Source organism: Lissotriton helveticus, chromosome 7, assembly GCF_964261635.1.
Source record: "Lissotriton helveticus chromosome 7, aLisHel1.1, whole genome shotgun sequence".
NCBI classification, from domain to species: domain Eukaryota; kingdom Metazoa; phylum Chordata; class Amphibia; order Caudata; family Salamandridae; genus Lissotriton; species Lissotriton helveticus.
In genome coordinates this window covers 176677302-176696216 of record NC_136068.1, presented here as the reverse complement: position 1 = coordinate 176696216, position 18915 = coordinate 176677302, and the positions used below count along the sequence as shown (strand labels likewise).

Sequence of the window (18915 nt, the reverse complement as noted above, 5' to 3'; positions counted from 1 at the left end):
TTACGCAATTTCGTACACGCCATACGCATTCGTTTTTCCTCTCCTAAATGTTTTAGGGAAGATCTAAGATCAGCGATACAAACAGCTATGGCTTACAGAGAAGTGCCCACCAGATGCAGGAGTCAGAAAAAGCACATATTGTAATGAAATACATTTCAGCCAATTAATGGAAATTAATTTCCCATTTTTTTTCCCTAATGTACCATTGAAAGAAAGAGACATCGCATGTTATGTGCAATACTTTCACGAATATGCCAAAATACCCATTTCAGTGGGGAGACTCCGGATTTGTATAGCTTAAACGTATTTAATTTAGGGCTTTCCTACTTAAAATTGTTTCTCGTCATTGGAAGTTAATGGGGAAAATAAAGTTTACATATTTTTTTTTTTCAAAATCTCTTTAATTTATTTACAAATGCGGTTAGGTATGCCTTCAGACAGATGTTGCTCTATAATAAAGAGAACGTGACTTGCACTTTCGCTTTTTGTTTGAAGTATGAGATAAAATAGCTCAGCATGCCAAAGACTAGAAAGCCCGGACTGGCTAAAGGGCAGCCAGGCCATACAGTAGGCAGTTTGTGACACAATGCCATTTTCTTCTAAAAGCACAGAAAACTACTTTAATGGTTTTCGCTTTACCTGCTCCAGCTGTAGATAGCTCCCGTAAGCACAAGGCGAGCTCCTTCCTACCTGCTGTGTATCGTGTCTTCTCTTCTCGCGCTAGACTTACCCCTTTTCAGACCTGTCAGCACCACCCCTTCACTGGAGCGTGAAACGCGCACTCGTTATTACTACTGTAAGGTGAAGCTATTGTCCTAAGTGCGGTGATCCAGGCCACACCTAGGAGAGCGCACGTGCACTAGCAAGAGACTATTTCGCCGCTGTACACTGTATTGTGAGACTCAAAGTGCATCGTCTTTACGCACCTCTGTTTGCTGTCAGGTGTGCAGGTCGGCTGAGGTGAAAGCAGCGGGAGTTTTTATTTTGTTGCGTTAGATTGGAGGAGTACCTTCATACTAGGCGTCCATGCTCCGAGGTATCATACTAACAGTAAGGAAGGACAACCAGCCGGCATGTGAAACCCTGGGCAACTAGAGACAGTGATGTAGGACTAAGGCTTGGGGTTATGAAGACAGAAGAAGGACACTGAGTAGTCCTAACTAATGATGGGTGACGGAAGCATTCAGCGCATCCTAGGCATTCAGTAGAAGGCTGTTTACGGAAACTGGTTTGGTTATATTAAAGCCCTGCACATAAATGGCGGACGTGCCCTTCTTTAACCGCACCTAACTCTTCAATTGCATGTAAAAAGTGTTTGGCGATCTACGCAAAATAACGCCTTCCTTTTATAGCGTGTTTATTTGTTAGTTGACTTCACACACAACAGGAGGGCTATTGGATAGAACGTATTGACAATCCCTTCTCGCGCATTTGAGGTCGTTACAGCATAGGGGATATTGTAATGCAGGTGACGTCAGCGGTTGTTCCCTCGGCTTCTCCGCGGCCGCGAGGCCAGCATCAGGCAACAAGCGGGAGGGGGCGGGAAAGGGGGGTGGAGAGACGCAGAAGTGCCGGCAATGCCGGACCAGATTCGGGGGCGTTCCCGGCTTTCGCGTGACGTCGGCAAAAGCCAAAGAATGTCGGGAACGCCCCCGTGTCTGGTCCGGCATTGACGGACAGGCCCCTCGTCCAATGGCAAGGCTCCATTTACGGAGCCAGCCAATGAATGAGGAGGGCCGACCCAAAGCACACTACAATTCTCATCAGGTTTTCGCCTGCGCGAAAAAGATGCGCAGAGCGCATCTTTTTGGCGAGGCAAAACCTAAAAAAGTATCACATCTACGACCTTCTCACCGATGCAAAACCAGACATACTATTGCATAACCGATTCATGGTTGGGAGAAGATATGGCTCCAGTCCTGCATGAAGCCATTCCTCTAAGCTATCAAATAATCACTCAAAATCGTATAGCAAAAAAAGGAGGTGGTCTAGCTGTTGTATTCAGGCAAACAATACATATCACTAACATTGACATTTCCCTATTTCTCAGCCTATACTTCGCTCAATATATCTTCGAGCCCAACCTTCTGACTCATCTCAAACTTCTTCTACTACTGCTTCCAATGCACTTCCCTATCTCTCATCCTATACATCTATCAATATATCCTCTACATCCCCTCTCTCATTTATCCCAAACCCCATACCACTACTATGATTGCCAAAATAACCCTTTCTAGACTCTCTCCTACTCTACCCCTCCTTGCATCATCTGACACCTCTTTTACTATACCGATCCCCTAACACAAACCTTTCTAAACTCTTCCCTCTAAGTCCTCCCCTCCAAAACACCTTTTTACTCATCCAAAAGCCTCATCCTACTGCTAAGACCTAAAAAAACCCCCCAAAAAAATCCTTCACTCTTTTATCCCTCCACTATCCTTTTCAATCGAAATTAACAGACTAACATGTTCACTTCTCAAATTCCATATTAAACTATACTAATATACTACCCAAATAACTGAATAACATATCCACTACTCAAATGACTTCATATGTTTTTACCATACTAATTTTCAACAGTAATCCTTTATGGGTTCCGGAGTGGCGTGCTACTCGCCAGAAAAGCGCTTCAACAACCACCAGGGGTAACAAGTGCTATATGAATGCAAATCTTTCTTCCCCTTTTATCCCTCTGCTATCCTTCTCACTACAAGTAACTGACTAATATCCACTACTGAATTTACTTCATATTTCACCATATTAATTCACCACTAATCCTTTGTAGGCTTCCTGAATAGCGTGCGTCAACCAACGCTATATAAATACAAACCTTTGTCCTCCTCTGTCCTTCTGCTATCATTCCAAATCCAATTAACTGACTAACCTATCCACCACTTAAAATGTATGTGCATGTTTCACTATACTAATTCAACACTAATCCTCTATGGGTCCCGGAGTAGCATGCTACTCGCCAAAAAAGCGCTTTGACGCCTTGCCAGGGATAGTAAGCGCTATATAAATGCAATTACAATACAATACATTTGTAGAACAGTAATAGTAGGGGAAAGAATTGTAGATAGTTTGTATCTTTTCTGAAAAGAAATTGTCAATTTGATTGCAGTGCAATTGAACATTGTCGGTACCAATAAGGGAGGTAGGGGGGTATAAGAAGACAATTAGCGATTTTAAATATCTCACGTGAGGAGTATGCAGATAAAATCATTCCCCGATAATAGAGGGCTTGAGTATTTTTAATTTAATTCTTGTAGATTTTGCTAGCTTCTCGGTACTTAATTCTACTGGCGACGGAAAAGTCCTTCCTCCAACTTCTTTTGTGTCTTTTACATGTCTGTTTAAGCTGGCGAAGTTTATGGGAATACCAAGGAGTTTATTTTGCTCCCACCCTTTCTGAGATTTCCTTTTTAGGGAGGACACAATTAAGTGCAAGATCAAGTCAATTATTAAGATTGTTGTTGGCAACAATAGGGTTAGGGTGAGATGGGGAAAGGTGTCCATAAGATTTCTGATAAAGGTGTCAAAGGGGAGTTTCGACCTTTTCCGAGCAATTTTTGTAGCTCTGACAGTTAGTGTGTTAGTGTCTGGTAGTGTCCAATTAAAAGGGAGTAGGAAGTGGTCTGACCATGGAATAGTAACAGCATCCTCTACCAAGAGATGGTTTATGGTGTAAAAAATAGGGTCCAACAGATGGCCTTTGATATGAGTGGGACTGTTCGCTTTTAATATAAATTGGAACATTGCCAGTTCATCGACTAATTCTACTGTAGAGACCAATAAATCGTCATCAAAATGCAGGTTAAAATCACCCAAGATTGTAAAATTAGGGGAGGCACTGGATAAATTTGCCCCACATCAGGTAAATCCTTCTTAAAGAGCCCAAGAGGCCCTGGAGGGCGATAGACCAAAATCCCTGAGAAGGTGTACGTGGGGGCTAAATCAATCACAAAGCACATACTTTCACAATCAGGGACAGGGTTTGCATTTGTTCTGCAAACAAAGTTGTCCTTGTGGATTATGGCCAGGTCGCCTCCACGCCCTGTATTGCAGTCAAGCCTTTGGATAGCGTAATTTAGGGGAAGAGATTGAACAATATCAAAATCAGTGTCATTACTTAACCAAGTCTCAGTTAAAAATAAAACATCGGGATTCCTCTCTTCAAGGACTAGATAGATTTCAATAGAATGTTTGGGGAGCGAGCGACTGTTAAGTAGCAACATCTTGATCTTTCTTTCATTGGGAATGTCTAATAAAGTATGGGTGGAGGTTTGAAAGCGAAATTTGCAATTAGTGCATTGTGAGCTAATATCTGGCAGCATAACATGGGCACACTTACTAACTGCCTCTTTTCTCAGGGTGTAAAGTTGTGCGGCATTGAAGGTGATTTTATTCCCTCTCAAAATGAGCAGAGGTTTCTGCCCCTGGCCCCGTCTGGGCACGGATGGGCGCAGACAAGCTTGTCTTAGGCGCACCTTTGGCGTGCCAGTGGCGCGCCCTCTGTGCGCGGTCGCGTCATAGGCCAATTTATCGAGGCCAGAATGACGTGCGTTAGTGTCCAAAAACTAGACTGCTAACTTGTGCCCAAAAATCTTCCCCCTGAGCTTTAACACAGCTCTGTAAGTGCAAAATCAGTGATTTTAAAAACACATTTTTTAAAAACACACAATCAAATTTGTTTTGGAAAACTACTAAAATACAAACAAGGCTAAATAGAATGAAGTTATCACTCTTAAAAGTTACATGCAGGGGCGGCTGCGGGGGGTGGTGGTGAAGGGAGGGTTGAGGTAAATAAAAAAAAGAATGAAGCCTACCTGCTTGCCACGTCCTCCTTGCTGCTCCTCCTGGTCGCGTCTCTCCTCCTCCCGCCGTCAGGAACAGGATGAGCCTGGAAGCACCCAGGCTTCCCTTAGCCAATCATTACGCTGCAATGCAGCATTGTGATTGGTCTGAGCGCCGTGGCTCGGTGCTCAGATGGGGCATGGTGGCCTGGGCATGTTCTCCAACCAGGGAAAGTGCGCATGGCTGTTATGGTCAGCCTGAAAGGGCCGGCCAAACAGTAATTGTGCACTTGGAAGTGGGGACACACCATTTCTTGGCTAGTTTGTCAGCTTCGTCCTTCTCCACTTCGCCTCGCAAAGCTGAGCTGCTGTGCACTAAAAAGGAAAAAAATGATAAAAACGGAGTTATCATTTTATTTTTTCTTATAGTGCTAAAAAAAATAGTTGGGCGACACTCCTCCGCCTTAGCAAGGGAACCACACTGGGTACAAGGGAGTAATAACTAAGGTGGGGGTCAAGGGTAAAGGAGCGGTGAATGAAGGGTGTGTGGCTGGTAGCTAGTATCTCATGTGTGAGCAGGACCTTGGGAGTAAAATTGTTGTGCAAGGATGTAGTAGGGGTGGAATTGGGGCAGCTGGATAGGGACTGAGGTGGAACAGGTGATAGTGATGGAGCTGGGGACTAGTAAGAAGTGGCTACAGTGGCATAGGGGCATTGAAGTCATGTGCATAGTGAATGAAGTAGGGTAGAGGAGTTGTAGATGGGTAAAGACAGATTGAGGCAGTGGGGCAAGGGGCTGCTGGATAACTGCTGAGGTGGGGCAGTTGCAAAGAGGCCATGAGGGTAGTGAATGAAGTGGGGAAGAGGTGGGGGCAGGTACTTTGTGACATGGGTGGGAATATTTAGCATTGCTGGGGTCCAGGCTGTTCTTCACACCAGCTGCCTGTCACCAAAGAGATCCCTCAGGTTTTGTTTCATATCAGAGTTGATTTGACATTCAGCTAATATGTGAATCTGGTATAGGGCAGCAGAGTGTACAGTATGGGGCCCCATCTGAATCCCTGCCGCCATCCACATCCCTGTTGCACCCCCCCATCTCTGTTATGCTCCACATCCGTAACACTCATCCTGTCACTTTCCCTGTCCATGTGATATTCCCAGTTCCTGCAACTCTCACAGTCCCTGTCATCCTCCATATGACTGTCACCCCTAGTCCATGTTGCTCTTCCCAACCCTGTCACTATCCCCATCATGGTCACATTCCCCATCTGTAACCCTTTCCCAACCCCCGTCACCATCACAATCCCTGTCACTCTCAAACACTATTGCAATCAAATCTCTGTTACTCTGTCCTTTACTGTTACCCTCTCCATTCCTGCACCACTTGTCCTCCCTATCACCTTACTAATCACTAATCACTGTTATATTCTCTTTCTCTATCAAAGCTTTGCATCCTTGTCACCCTCCCCATCACTAATGTATACAAAAAAGTGATGGATAGAATGCTTGAATTAATCGCAGCTACTGGTAAAATTACTCAGGCCGTATCTCAGTCCATCATTATTTTGCACACCATGTCACCTCCGTTTGGACCCAGCTATATGCACATCTGTCTTGACCCTGCTCCAATCAGAACAGTCCAGCCTGAACTGCTAAGCAAGGTCGTCCCTAAACCCGAACACAAGCAACCTATGGCCTGTTTTGCTCTAGTTAGGGTTCAGCAGCCGGGCACAGCTGGGTTCCAGTGACACAGTGTGCACGGGACCCTCGTCTGGGCATACTGTGCCACTTAGGGTGACACACTACAGAATACAAAAAAATGATGGATGGAATGCTTCAATTAATCTCTGTTACTGGTAATTACTTGGGGCCGCGTCCCAACCCATCATTATTATGTACACCATGTCACCACAGTTTGAAGCCAGCTATAGGCAAATCAGTCTTGATCCTTCCCCAATCAGAACAGACCAGCCCGAACTGATAAACCAGGGCCTATAGGTCCTCCCTATCACAGTCAAACTCTGACTCCCAAGTGTGGTGACTGGATTATATCATGCGTGCTCCTTCAGAACCAATGCTTAGTTCCCAATAACACTCTAAAAATGCATAATTCTGGGCCAATTTTGTCATGATTTTCCTGGAGGGAAGAGTGCCCCCGCCACCAATGTAACACCACTAAAGCTACTATGGCTCACTTGGATTGTACACTCACAGAGCCACGCAAGGTTGCCTTGCTTGACTTGATAAATCACATTTAAGCGTTGTGTCGCGCATGTACCCCGTTGCGTGGTGCAAAAGTGGTCTAAGTATATTATGCCACACCACTATAAGATGTTTTCAGCCATCACTGTTCAGTTCTGCCTTTTACGTTAGCTGTTTTGGAACCTCAACAGGTATAAATGATCACAGTATCCATCAAGGAGCACTGCGGACCCATATGGCACACAAAACTGCCTCTGCCACTGCCTAGACTGTTGCTAAATGTTTAACAAATTTGGAATCCCAAGCTATCCATAGCAATATTGCCCCACTGTACGTGCACTGTTGTATTTCAAGCACTGTGGAAACACATCCCTGCCCCTCTCCCATATCTGCGTCATGCCATGCTTTTCGCACCTCACGCACATTGTAATACTGCCCACAAAGACACCCAATATACACTGAGTCTACCAACCAAGCACAAAAAAGTGTAGCTGTTTACTCAATTCTCTAAAAAGCGCTCTGAAGCCTCGTTCGTTATAGAAAGCGCTATTCAAAATAAAATGCTAACCTAAAATGAGAATACTGCACTCACGTATGTACCTCCATGCAGGGCCCAGCACATGGCGAGATCAGGAGAACCCCCATCAGTAACTGGGTGATGAGCCCCCATGTCCACCCGCCCTCCTCCATCCTCAGTGGACACTGTGTGGGCTGCGCCGCTGGCCTCACCGGCCTAGTCTGGCCAGTAGGAGGCAGTTCTGCTTACAGCAGACACAGTTCTGGTGCTGCACCAGGCTTGTGCACTTTGCAGATTAATGTTGCAGTGTATACTATTCGGTGGGGGGGGATGGTGACTCGACCTGTACTCGTTGGATATATGCACACAAGCTGTTGCACTGGGAGTGGCTCTGCTGGCTGCCTGGGGCCCACGCAGGAGACCCGCTAACAGAGCGGTTGCCTTAGTGCCACAAGAGGGCACAGGAGGCAGCATCCCAGTGTTTGGGACCCTCAGGGGTCCGGTAGGCCACGTCACTTACGGTTAGAGGGGGCGCGGAGTGAGGGGGCTCTGGGGTGACGGTGGCCACACCCAGAGCTGTGGCGGAGTTACAGGGCGATCCAGAGACTGTAAGGTACATATGGGTACCCTCTGCAGGAGCACAACAAGGGTGCAAAGGCCAAATATCCACAGGGAGGTCCTCCAGTTGGACCCTGGAGGAGCGACGGCACCCCGTTAGTCCTACGGGCGGTTGTGGACCCGAGCAACCGGGGGTTGCCTGGCAGGCTCCGCCCCCCTATGGGGCATGAGCAAAAGGGGTGGTCGGTTGGCCCACCGATGGAGGGGTCTTCCCTCCCCCAAAATATGGCAAACACCGTAGGGCAGGGCCCCGGTGTAATTTGTCTAATCAGGTGTCAGGCGGCGAGGGGCTGCCTGCCTTGGGATCGCCCGTAAGCTAACCCACCAATCTTGGCATCTTTGTAATGCTGATAAACCTGCAGCAATTTTTTCTCCACAAAGAAGGTGTCTTGTCTGGTTATTTCTCTAAGAGATTGCTGTATGGGTGGATGGTGAGTGTTGCCGATATTGGCACTATGCCGGCTGCCCGGGGTCCACGCAGGAGACCCGCTTACAGGGCGGCCGCCTTAGTGCCACAAGAGGGCACAGGAGGCAGCCTCCCAGTGTTTGGGACCCTCAGGGGTCCGGTAGGCCACATCACTTCCGGTTAGAGGGGGCGGGTGAGGTATATATACCTTTCCCTGTCCACTGGGCGCCCTCTTTGCCCACTACCCCTGACGCCATTTCCCACCCTACCGCATACCCGGCGTTTAAGCAGGGCGTGGGTATTTTTTTTTTGTCTAATGTATTCTTTTCTGTTGCAGGCCGAGTTACAGGGCAATCCAGGGGCTGTAAGGTACATATGGGCACCCTTTGCAGGAGCACAACAAGGGTGCAAAGGCCAAATATCCACAGGGAGGTCCTCCGGTTGGAACCTGGAGGAGCGACGGCACCCCATTAGTCCTGCGGGCGGTTGTGGACCTGAGCAACCGGGGGTTGCCTGGAAGGCTCCGGCACACTATGGGGCGTGAGCAAAAGGGGTGGGCTGTTGGCCCACCGATGGGAGGGGTCTTCCCTCCCTCAAAATATGGCAAACACTGTTGGGCATGGCCCCGGTGAAATTTGGTTCATCAGGTGGCAGGCGGCGAGGGGCTGCCTGCCTTGAGATCGCCCGTGAGATAACCTACCAATCTTGGCATCTTTGTAATGCTAATAAACCTGCAGCAATTTTTCTCCACAAAGAAGGTGTCTTGTCTGGTTATTTCTCCAAGAGATTGCTGTATGGGTGGATGGTGAGTGTTGCCGATATTGGCACTATGTCCTGTGCACACCAGAGTGGCTCGATGCAGAGCTCCCCATGACATATACTATCTGTCAGTAATGCAACTGGTCCTCAAGTAAAGCGCTATAAGACCTTTGGGTAAAGTCTGCGCTATATAAAACTGCAAAAAAATAAAAAATACTGAAGTCACCGCAGGCACAAGTGCTGTGGGAGCAGGAACTGTGGCACGGAAAGGTGAGGCACCACCCAGCATAGCTAGTCCTGTCAAGGCGCTACACAACTAGGCAAGTCCTGTTGAGGGGCTGCACATCCACCTCACAGCAAAGCTAGTCCTGTCGAGGCAATGCATAGCCACCTCACAGTAAAGCTAGTCCTGTCGAGGTGCTGCATAGCCACCTCACAGTAAACTAGTCCTGTCTAGGCGCTGCATAGCCTCCCCACAGTAAAGCTAGTCCTGTTGAGGCGCTGCATAGCCACCCCACAGCATAGCTAGTCCTGTCGAGGTGCTGCATAAGCACCCAACAACAAAGCTAGTGTTGGTGAGGCGCTACACAGCCACCACACATGCTCTTGGGCATAGAACACCGTCCCTGCTTTTGGGACACAGCCACTGGCATGCAATGCTTCGGCAGGACTAGCCTAGTTGTGTAGCGCCTCGCCAGCACTAGCTTCTCCATGTGTCTATTTATTGAGAGCCTCGGCTCCGAGCACTGCACTCCCTGTGAGACTGGTTCCATGTGTGAGAGCCAATGCACAGGGGGCTTGAATAAAGCGAAGCCTCGTGCACAAGACTGAGCTTGTGATCTCTCCGGAATCTCATTCATCCAGGTCACACCGCCCTGAGATCACAACCTCGCAAACAAAGAACCAATCATGGAAAGTAAAACAGAAATCCCTCCCACCTCATCTAGTAACTGTTCCTCCGGCTGGGAGGGGCCTGTCACACTATTGAGCCCTTGGACTTACTGCTTTCCACTAACAGCCCCGCAGAAATGTTCTGTAAAATAAACATTCATTAGGTTCCTGTCTCACTTGGAGGTTCCTCAAAGCATCCCACCTCAAAACACATTTCAAGAGGGCAAAGAAAATGTAGGAAAAACCCTAAATAATAACTGCTAACAGAACAGACTGTGAAATAATTTCTGATTTGAGGCCAGCGCCTACAATTAACATTGTATAGTATCGATACAATATCATTGGTAAATAAGGAACCATTATCTCTACCTCTGAATTACATTTATATTTGTGAACTTTTCGTTTCTTGCAGTAGACAAAGCTCTTCCTCAGTGCACCGAATGTGACGGTGACACCATCTGGGAAAACTGACACCCCTTAATATTCCGGAGTGAATACAGCAACTGATGACTTTGTAAACTATCTATGTTGTGTTTCTCTGGGCAACTTTCTTAATAATCTTTAATCCTTTTAAACTAGAAATATTATTTGTTATATGTACGTCTGCAATTTACGCAGCAGATGGTGGAATTTGCGGCAATTGCTTCAGATCCATATTAAAGTTTGTAGCATCACTGTACAACTTTCAGATCGTTTCACTGCTCGTTTTTGATCCGTAATTTCGAGTATTGTGGTGTGGCATGTATGAATGAGGGACCCAGACAAAATAATGATAGTAAAATTAGAGGCGAGCGGTTTTATCTCAAGGTATGGACTTTAACACACCATCTAGCTGAGGTGTGAATTAATCCAAGCCTCAGTAAAAATGTTTCTCTTCTCCAAATCTACTTAATGAAAAAACAATGTTTGTGAATAATGGATCACCGCAAAAAGGAATGATATTACAAATCCTACTTAATGCATGAGGGAACAATTAAAGATATTTATTACATTTTGTTCCTTTGGTGTCTGGTGAGGTCAGAGTAAACTAATTTGTCACCTCAAATGCTTGTGTTCAGCAACCACACACTGCTGCACTATAGATAGGGCCAGTGGAATTATGCGGCAGGAAAGGGACACATTATGCGGCAGGTTTGAGTTAATTATGCGGCAAGAAAAATCAAATTATGTGGCAATTATGTGATAGTTTTGTCATTTTAAAACTTGTTAACATTATCTGGGCGTTAGTTGCGCCTCTTTAGTACCAGTGTAACACCCAAATATAGAAGCTGCAAAAAGGTGGCCAGTCAATGTTTGCAAAGTGCCTTTCACTGTGTGGCAACATGTGTCACAACGCTTTTAGTAAATTTTGAACTGTTTGGGCTAGAAACTATTTTTTTGTTAAAATCTTCAGATTATGCAGCAGATGATAAATTATGTGGCAAATGCAGCAAATCCATAATTATTTGAAAATATCCACGGCCACACAATCACATAATTCCAGTGGCCCTGACTATAGATGGATTCTTATGATGTTTTGACTGCTTGCTCTATCACTAAGCTTTTGTTGAGCAAGTTCAGTTATCAAATTAACAAATAATATGATTATTTTAAAGCCCAATATTCAAACAAGATTTCTGACTTTATATCTTATGTGATGCTCCCTCTTATTAGATTGATCAAAATCCATTGTTTCAAACAATGAGGCAAACTTCTACCCAGTATTCATAATTTAAGGTTTAAAAAACACTACTTCATAATGCATTCATTGTCAACAACCCAGCTCGTTCTCCTATCGCGTGTTTATGCTCGGTTTTTACCTTGTGCAGTGCTGAGGTGCCTTTTGACTAGGTTTGTGCAATACACATCATACCTGCATTCACCACATACAGACACACATTGTTGAAGGACCATATTTTATGAAAGATATGCACATGCTGCTGAGGTCCTACTGTTTATGAATACAAGACTGATTTAGAAAGCTGTTTATGGTTCTTTGAGCTCGTTCTGCTGTACCAGTTATGGCCTGCGCTTCCCTTGACCGTGGTATGGTAGTTGTTAGATGCACTGTTGTTTGTGCAGAGTGTGTCCTTGAGAGGATCAGACCGTGTTCATATATGTTCTGTGGCGATATTGTTAAATCTTTTAATATTTCTCGTTAAATATCAACGTTATTTTTTTTTTGTAGACTTTAAAACTTGTACGACTATTTGAAGATGTTGAGACCGTGTGAGCAGGCCAGTGGGGGATAATGTGCTGCGTGGCTAAATACTTGTACATTTCCAAAGGCGAGACGTATTGGCTATGTCAATGCTTGCTTTATTGTGTCACTGGACTGGGGCATAGTCCAAACTGTTCTGACAATAAAATGCTGTTGGCATTACGTTTGATGCTGCCTGGGAGATAATGACTTTGCTCCCAGTTAAGAGAGGGGTGAGCAACGGCTGTGTCGTTGCCCAACCTGCTCAAACCATTTCCGAAAATTATTAGGTTAAGATCCAGACTGCAACAGCAGATAGTTTTGCAAACGATACTAGTTGTCTCTCTGTCCTATTGTAAGAAAACCCCCTGATCATAAAGACACAGATGTCCATGATATTAACACTCTGTATCAGCCGCAGTCCGTGCAGGTAGCAGCGGTGGGGTGGAGGTGGGGGGGGATTGGGGGGATGCCGAGGGAAAATTAATTATTTATTTAATTTTCCCTCCGCATCGTCCCTCAAAATCCCCCTACCCCGGCCCAACTGCTGCTACCTGCATGGACCGCGGCTGCTCTGTATGTCACCCAAAAAATCTGTTTTAAGATAGTCTGTTTAATTACCTCTTTGAGAGTTTCTCTGCAAATACCAGTTGACTCCCACAAATAGGAACAGTGAGCTACTAATGAAACACACAATGGCCAAAGAAAAAGGTTATGGGGAATTTTCAGACCATCTCAAAATATCTAATTGAGCTAATGCGGAGTGGCTCCGCCATTCCCTCAGAAAGATGATCCGGGGTAATAGGAAGTGTAGAGCTTTTGCTAGTCCAGGAAAAACCTCTTGCTTGAATGGGCCATCCAGTGAATTATGTTACCATCGCTTTCACAACCCACGCAAGACATCATCAAACAAGGGACATTATTGAATGCCTAATGATGGTCATTGGAGGAATGCAGGACTGTCAAAGCAAACCACGTCGTCCCTTACCTTGTCTTGGCTGAAGCCCTCTTGGATGACGTGGATGATTTCGCAGAGACGCAAGGGACCAACTTCCCTAATCTCTAATAAAAACTTACTGATTCAGAAGTATACAGCAAGGTTTAAACTAGGAACTAGGGAGGAGGGCCGGTACTGGACGTTGAAGAGAAGAGTTTGGTTCTTGCTGTCGACCTGCGAAGCAACAAGCACCGAAGACTTTAGTATTCAGGTCTGAAGGTTTTCACCCCTAACTATCTAAGGCCTTTTGCTAACTCTGTCTATCTAGTGAGAATACCTAAAATCAGTGTGGCGACTTTTGAGATTCCCCTACCTGCGATCAGGAAGTTGTTGGCCTTCGTCCAGTATTTCTTTGATTTATTGAGGTGATGAAGTCATCAGACGTCCTCTAGGATTAGTGGTCAGCTGGTGAGATGTCGGCTGGTTGGTCTAGAAGTTGACGCAAAAGATAGGAAGGATTACTTTACATTCTTTAAAAGACCCTTGCAAGACGTCCTATCTACTCCTATAACTTACTTGATATTAACTTCTTGCTTCTTGGTCTGGGGGTTCGTGTCTTTTTCACTAGAGCTATTAAAGATAAACATAGACCAAGAGAACACCAAATCCTATATGTATTTCTTCTAACACCTTGTTTAAGCAGCAGAAATCTAAAACCACGATTATTATTAAATCTGTTCACAATTTAACAAACTCAAATAAATGAATAGACAAATGTTCTTCCAAAAAACTATGATGCATAAATATGTCCCAAGTCTCTTTCTTTGCATAATCTTCTGCAAATAAATGTTCCAAAAATTCTGTTGACCTTTCTTGCGAAGGGCGCCTTAAATTAAGTAAAGTACTTAGCTTTCAAACTAGAGTTCCAGATGCTTGTTCCGGGAAATGAGAAGAGCCGCCGTGAAGACTTGCCAGGATCAGATGTACCTTCCGGTGAGTCACTCCAGCAGACGCGACCTTCTCCTCGAGAAATCTGAAGGCAAAGCGCCTTCCAGAAGGCTGGGTGCGGTTTAAATACAGGACCGCACCCAGCCGCTCCCAGTTACGCACTAGAACGTGCGCGAAGACGTTGCCTGCAATCCCCCTTGGACGCGCACCAAAAAGGAGCGTGCAGGGATGCGGGGACAGGAGGCATGAGACCTTCACTGGGGCATCGTCTCATCGAGCCATACGCGAAGGTTAAAACTCAGATATACTGAGTTTCACAAGCCCCTAAACCAATGCCAAACGACACAAAAGTGAAAAGGTACAAGTCTAAGCAAGTAGAATACAAAATAAACCTATGTGGTGAGAGGCATGAATTAACAAGGTAATAACACACCCAATCACACTGACTTTGATGCGTGCGGGGAGCACGGGACAGGGGTGGGTTTTACGAAGGGAAAACTCTGCACATGACTTCGGGATATGTGTAGCACGTTATGGGTACGGGTACGCAGAACCATGACAGTACTCCCTCCTCAAGATCCCCCCAAGAACAGTGGAAATGGGCCTAGGTTTCTCAGGGTGTCTTAGATGGAAGGATCGGACCAATCTAGGAGAGTTTTTTAGATGTTCCAAAGGTTCCCATGATCTTTCCTCTGGGCCATAACCTTTCCAATCAATGAGGTAAAAAAGTTTTCCCCTAACTCTTTTGGAATCTAAGATCGTCTTGACCTCAAATTCAGGGTGATCTTCAATCATGATGGAAGGCGGAGATTTAGAAACACGAGTCTGGGGATGGAATGGTTTGACCAGAGAGACATGAAAAACCGGGTGTATCAAGTATTTGCGGGGAAGAGTCAGTCTCACACAAACTGGGTTAAGTACCTTCTCAATAGGAAAGGGGCCAATAAACTTTGGATTGAATTTCCTGTTTCCCTTTAGCTTTAAATTTTTAGTACTCAACCACACTTTATCACCAACAGTATACTGAGGTTGTTCAGATCGATGTTTATCCTTGGCTTCCTTTTGACATTCCTTTGCTTTAGCCAAGTTGAATTTAGCTTCTTCCTGAATGGTGAATACCTTGGATACATAGTCAGAAATTGCAGGTACAGAATCACAGGTTTTAGAACTTTCGGGAATGCTTTTGGGATGAAATCCAAAATTACAAAAGAATGGAGACATTTTGATAGATGAATGTTCAGAATTATTATAGGCGAACTCTAAGGGGCTTAAAAGATCTGACCAATCTTCAGGAACACTAGGCAACATACAACGGAGATATTGTTCGATAGTTTGATTAGTTCGTTCGGTTAAACCATCTGTTTGGGGATGATAACTAGAAGATAAACGAACATCCATATGTAACAAAGAACCCAGTTTTTGCCAAACCTTTGAAATAAATTGTGAACCCCTGTCTGAAATAACCACAGAAGGAATACCGTGTAATCTTATTACATGTGTCATGATTACATGAGCTAGTTCTAAGGCAGTGGGAAGCTTTTTTAAAGGAATAAAATGGGCCATACGCGTGAACTGATCTACAACAGTTAAAATAGTATTAAATCCCTTCTTGGTTTCAGGTAGTTCGACAATAAAATCTAACGAAATAGTATGCCAGGGTTGAGGTGGAATTGGCAGAGGCATTAACAACCCACTAGGAGGTTGATGAGATGTCTTGTGTTGAATGCAAATACTGCAAGTTTCAACAAATTGCTGAACGTCTTTGACCATAAAAGGCCACCAAAAGGTTCGTTTAATAAGTTCCATAGTTTTCAAAATACTGGGGTGAGCGGATAACATTGTGTCATGGTGAAGATGGATTATGGATTTTTGGATTTTTTCAGTAGGAACGAAAATCAAATCATGTACCATCATAAAATTATCTTTCTCATATAGAAAAGGATGATCTTTTTTCCACATCTCAAAATCCTTTTCCTTCAAAGCCTCTTTGATGTTATCGACAATATCACTCATGTATATACTTCCCTGAAAACAAGAAGTTGGGATTACAGGGTGGACAATTTCAGGTAGTTCTGGGCCTTTGTCTCCAATTCTAGACAAAGCATCCGCTTTTAAGTTCTCTTTCCCTGGACGATAAGTTATTACAAAATTATAGTCATTGAAGAACATAGACCAACGTAACTGTCTAGCAGTCAGAGCCTTTACAGATCTTAGAGCTTGAAGGTTTCTGTGGTCCGTATAGATAGTTACTGGATGACGAGCCCCTAACAGGTAGTGGCGCCATTCTTCAAACACAGCCTTTATTGCCAATAACTCCTTATCGGCGATTGCATAATTCTGTTCAGCTTCTGATAATTTTCTAGAGAAGTATGCTATCGGGTGCATTTGGCCGGTATCAGAATTTCGTTGCGAAAGAATACCTCCTAACGCATATTGAGATGCGTCTGCTTCTACGATGAATGGTTGGTTAGGGTCTGGATGACATAAGATTGGGGCCATGGTAAACCTTTTTTTTAGGATTTGAAAGGCTTCATCAGCATCAGAGGTCCATAAAAATGTTACTCCTTTTCTCAATAACTTGGTTATGGGTGTAATGATTTGAGAAAAGTTTTGAATAAATCTTCGGTAAAAGTTTGCAAAGCCTAGGAAACTTTGAATTTGTTTCACAGTAGTGGGGCTTGGCCAAGTTGTTACTGCTTCTACCTTTTTTGGGTCCATTTCTATTCCTTCGGGACTAATAATGTAACCCAGGAAGTCTACCTTGGAAACATGAAATAGACTTTTTTCCAATTTCACATAAAGTGAGTTTGAGAGCAGTTTTTGAAGAATGGCGCGGACCTGTTGTACATGTTCTTTCTCTGAATCTGAATAGATGAGGATATCATCTATGTAGACTACGCAACAGATGTCAATGAATTCATGTAACACTTCGTTTATAAAAAACTGGAAGGCGGCAGGAGCGTTGCATAGACCAAAAGGCATGACTTGGTATTCAAAGAGACCGAACTTAGTGCGGAAGGCCGTCTTCCATTCGTCTCCTTTTCTTACTCTAACTAAATGGTAAGCTCCTCGCAAGTCCAGTTTGGTATAAATCTTAGCCTTCTTAATTTGGTCCAAAAGAGTAGGAATTAGAGGTAAGGGGTACCTGTTCTTAATCGTGACATTGTTTATAGCCCTATAATCTATGCACGTACGCAATTCCCCCCCCTTTTTTGGAATGAAAAAAAGAGCTGAAGATACTGGAGATTTAGAGTGTCTGATGAAGCCGTTTGCAAGGTGCTCATCAAGGTATTCCCTCAGATGAGTGTTTTCAGCTTCGGTAAGAGCGTAAATGCGACTGCAGGGCAGGGTTGCTCCAGGCATTAGATCAATTCTACAGTCGAAATCTCTATGTGGGGGAAGAGTATTGGCTCTTTTCTTGTCAAACACATCAGATAAGTCATTATATTCTGATGGTACCCCATCCAAAAGCAGTACATTGGGTGATTCAATTCCAAAATCAAATCCTTGAACCACATCCTTAGATCTATCTAAGAGGAAGCAATGTTCAGTACAAGTGGGTGACTTAAAGGTGATTACCTTGGTTACCCAATCTATGCTTGGGTTATGTTTAACTAGCCAAGGTATGCCTAGAATCATCTTAAATTGGGGAGCGTCAATAATGTCGAATTGTATCCTTTCTCGATGTATAGGAGAACTATCCATTTCTAAAGGTTCGGTCTGTCTATTTACAAGCCCTGAAGTCAACTCTTTACCATCAACTGCTCTGACAGTTTCTGGGTGATCCTTAAACACCGATGTAAAACCTAACTGTAGGAAGAATTGAGAATCTATAAAATTTCCTGTAGCCCCGGAATCTATAATGGCTTCAACTTTTCTAGTGTGAGATTCAGGAAGCAGACCTCTGAGTTCAACCAAGATAGAAAAGTGTTTAAATCCAATGGGAGGAAGAGTTGAGGCCAAACTAGAAAAACTACCCGATAAACTGACCTCTCCTTTTACCGAGTTTTCTAGTTTTCCGACTTTTCCTGTGTACTGGCTACATCAGAAGATTTGGTCTTAAACTTATTTGGTCGTGTGGGGCATTCCTTTACAAAGTGTCCTGTCTTCCCACAATATAGGCACTGATTTAATCGTCGCCTCTTTTCCTTCTCCTCCTTTGATATTGACCTCGGATTGAACCTATTTGCATGGGTTCAACCGAATCTGGTTTTGCACCGGTTTCTCGATTTGAAGCAGATCTCTCCTTAAAGAAAACTACCTTATGCTCTGACTTCCCTCTTTCTCCTTTTCTCTCTGAAATGCGATGATTAAGCTTAACCACTAAGTCAATGAAAGCACTTATGTCCTCTGGGGGCTCTAGAATCTGAGTTATCATGTCCTTTAATTCCTCCCTTAAACCTCTGTAAAAGATAGAGACTCTTTTGTCATACGGCCAATCAGCCTCTAAAACCAATCGGTTGAAGGTAGATATATAATGTAAAAGATCAGAAGATCCTTGCTTTAAACCTAAAAGCTCATTGTCTGCTGATTGAACAAAAAGATGTTTTGCAAACATCTTTTTTAAAGCCCTCTCGAAATCTTTAAAATTATACAAAATTCGATCATCATTCTCTACTAAAGGAACCGACCAAAGAGCTGCATCTCCACCCATATAGGATAACA

The 18915-nt window shown here is 44.3% G+C and overlaps 1 protein-coding gene across 3 annotated transcripts in view; it reads left to right on the top strand.

The window, feature by feature from the left end:
• LOC144768306 (solute carrier family 2, facilitated glucose transporter member 10-like) overlaps window positions 1-18915 on the top strand; it is a 216563-nt gene that overhangs the window by 41110 nt on the left and 156538 nt on the right. The gene's annotated exons all lie outside the window — the stretch shown is intronic.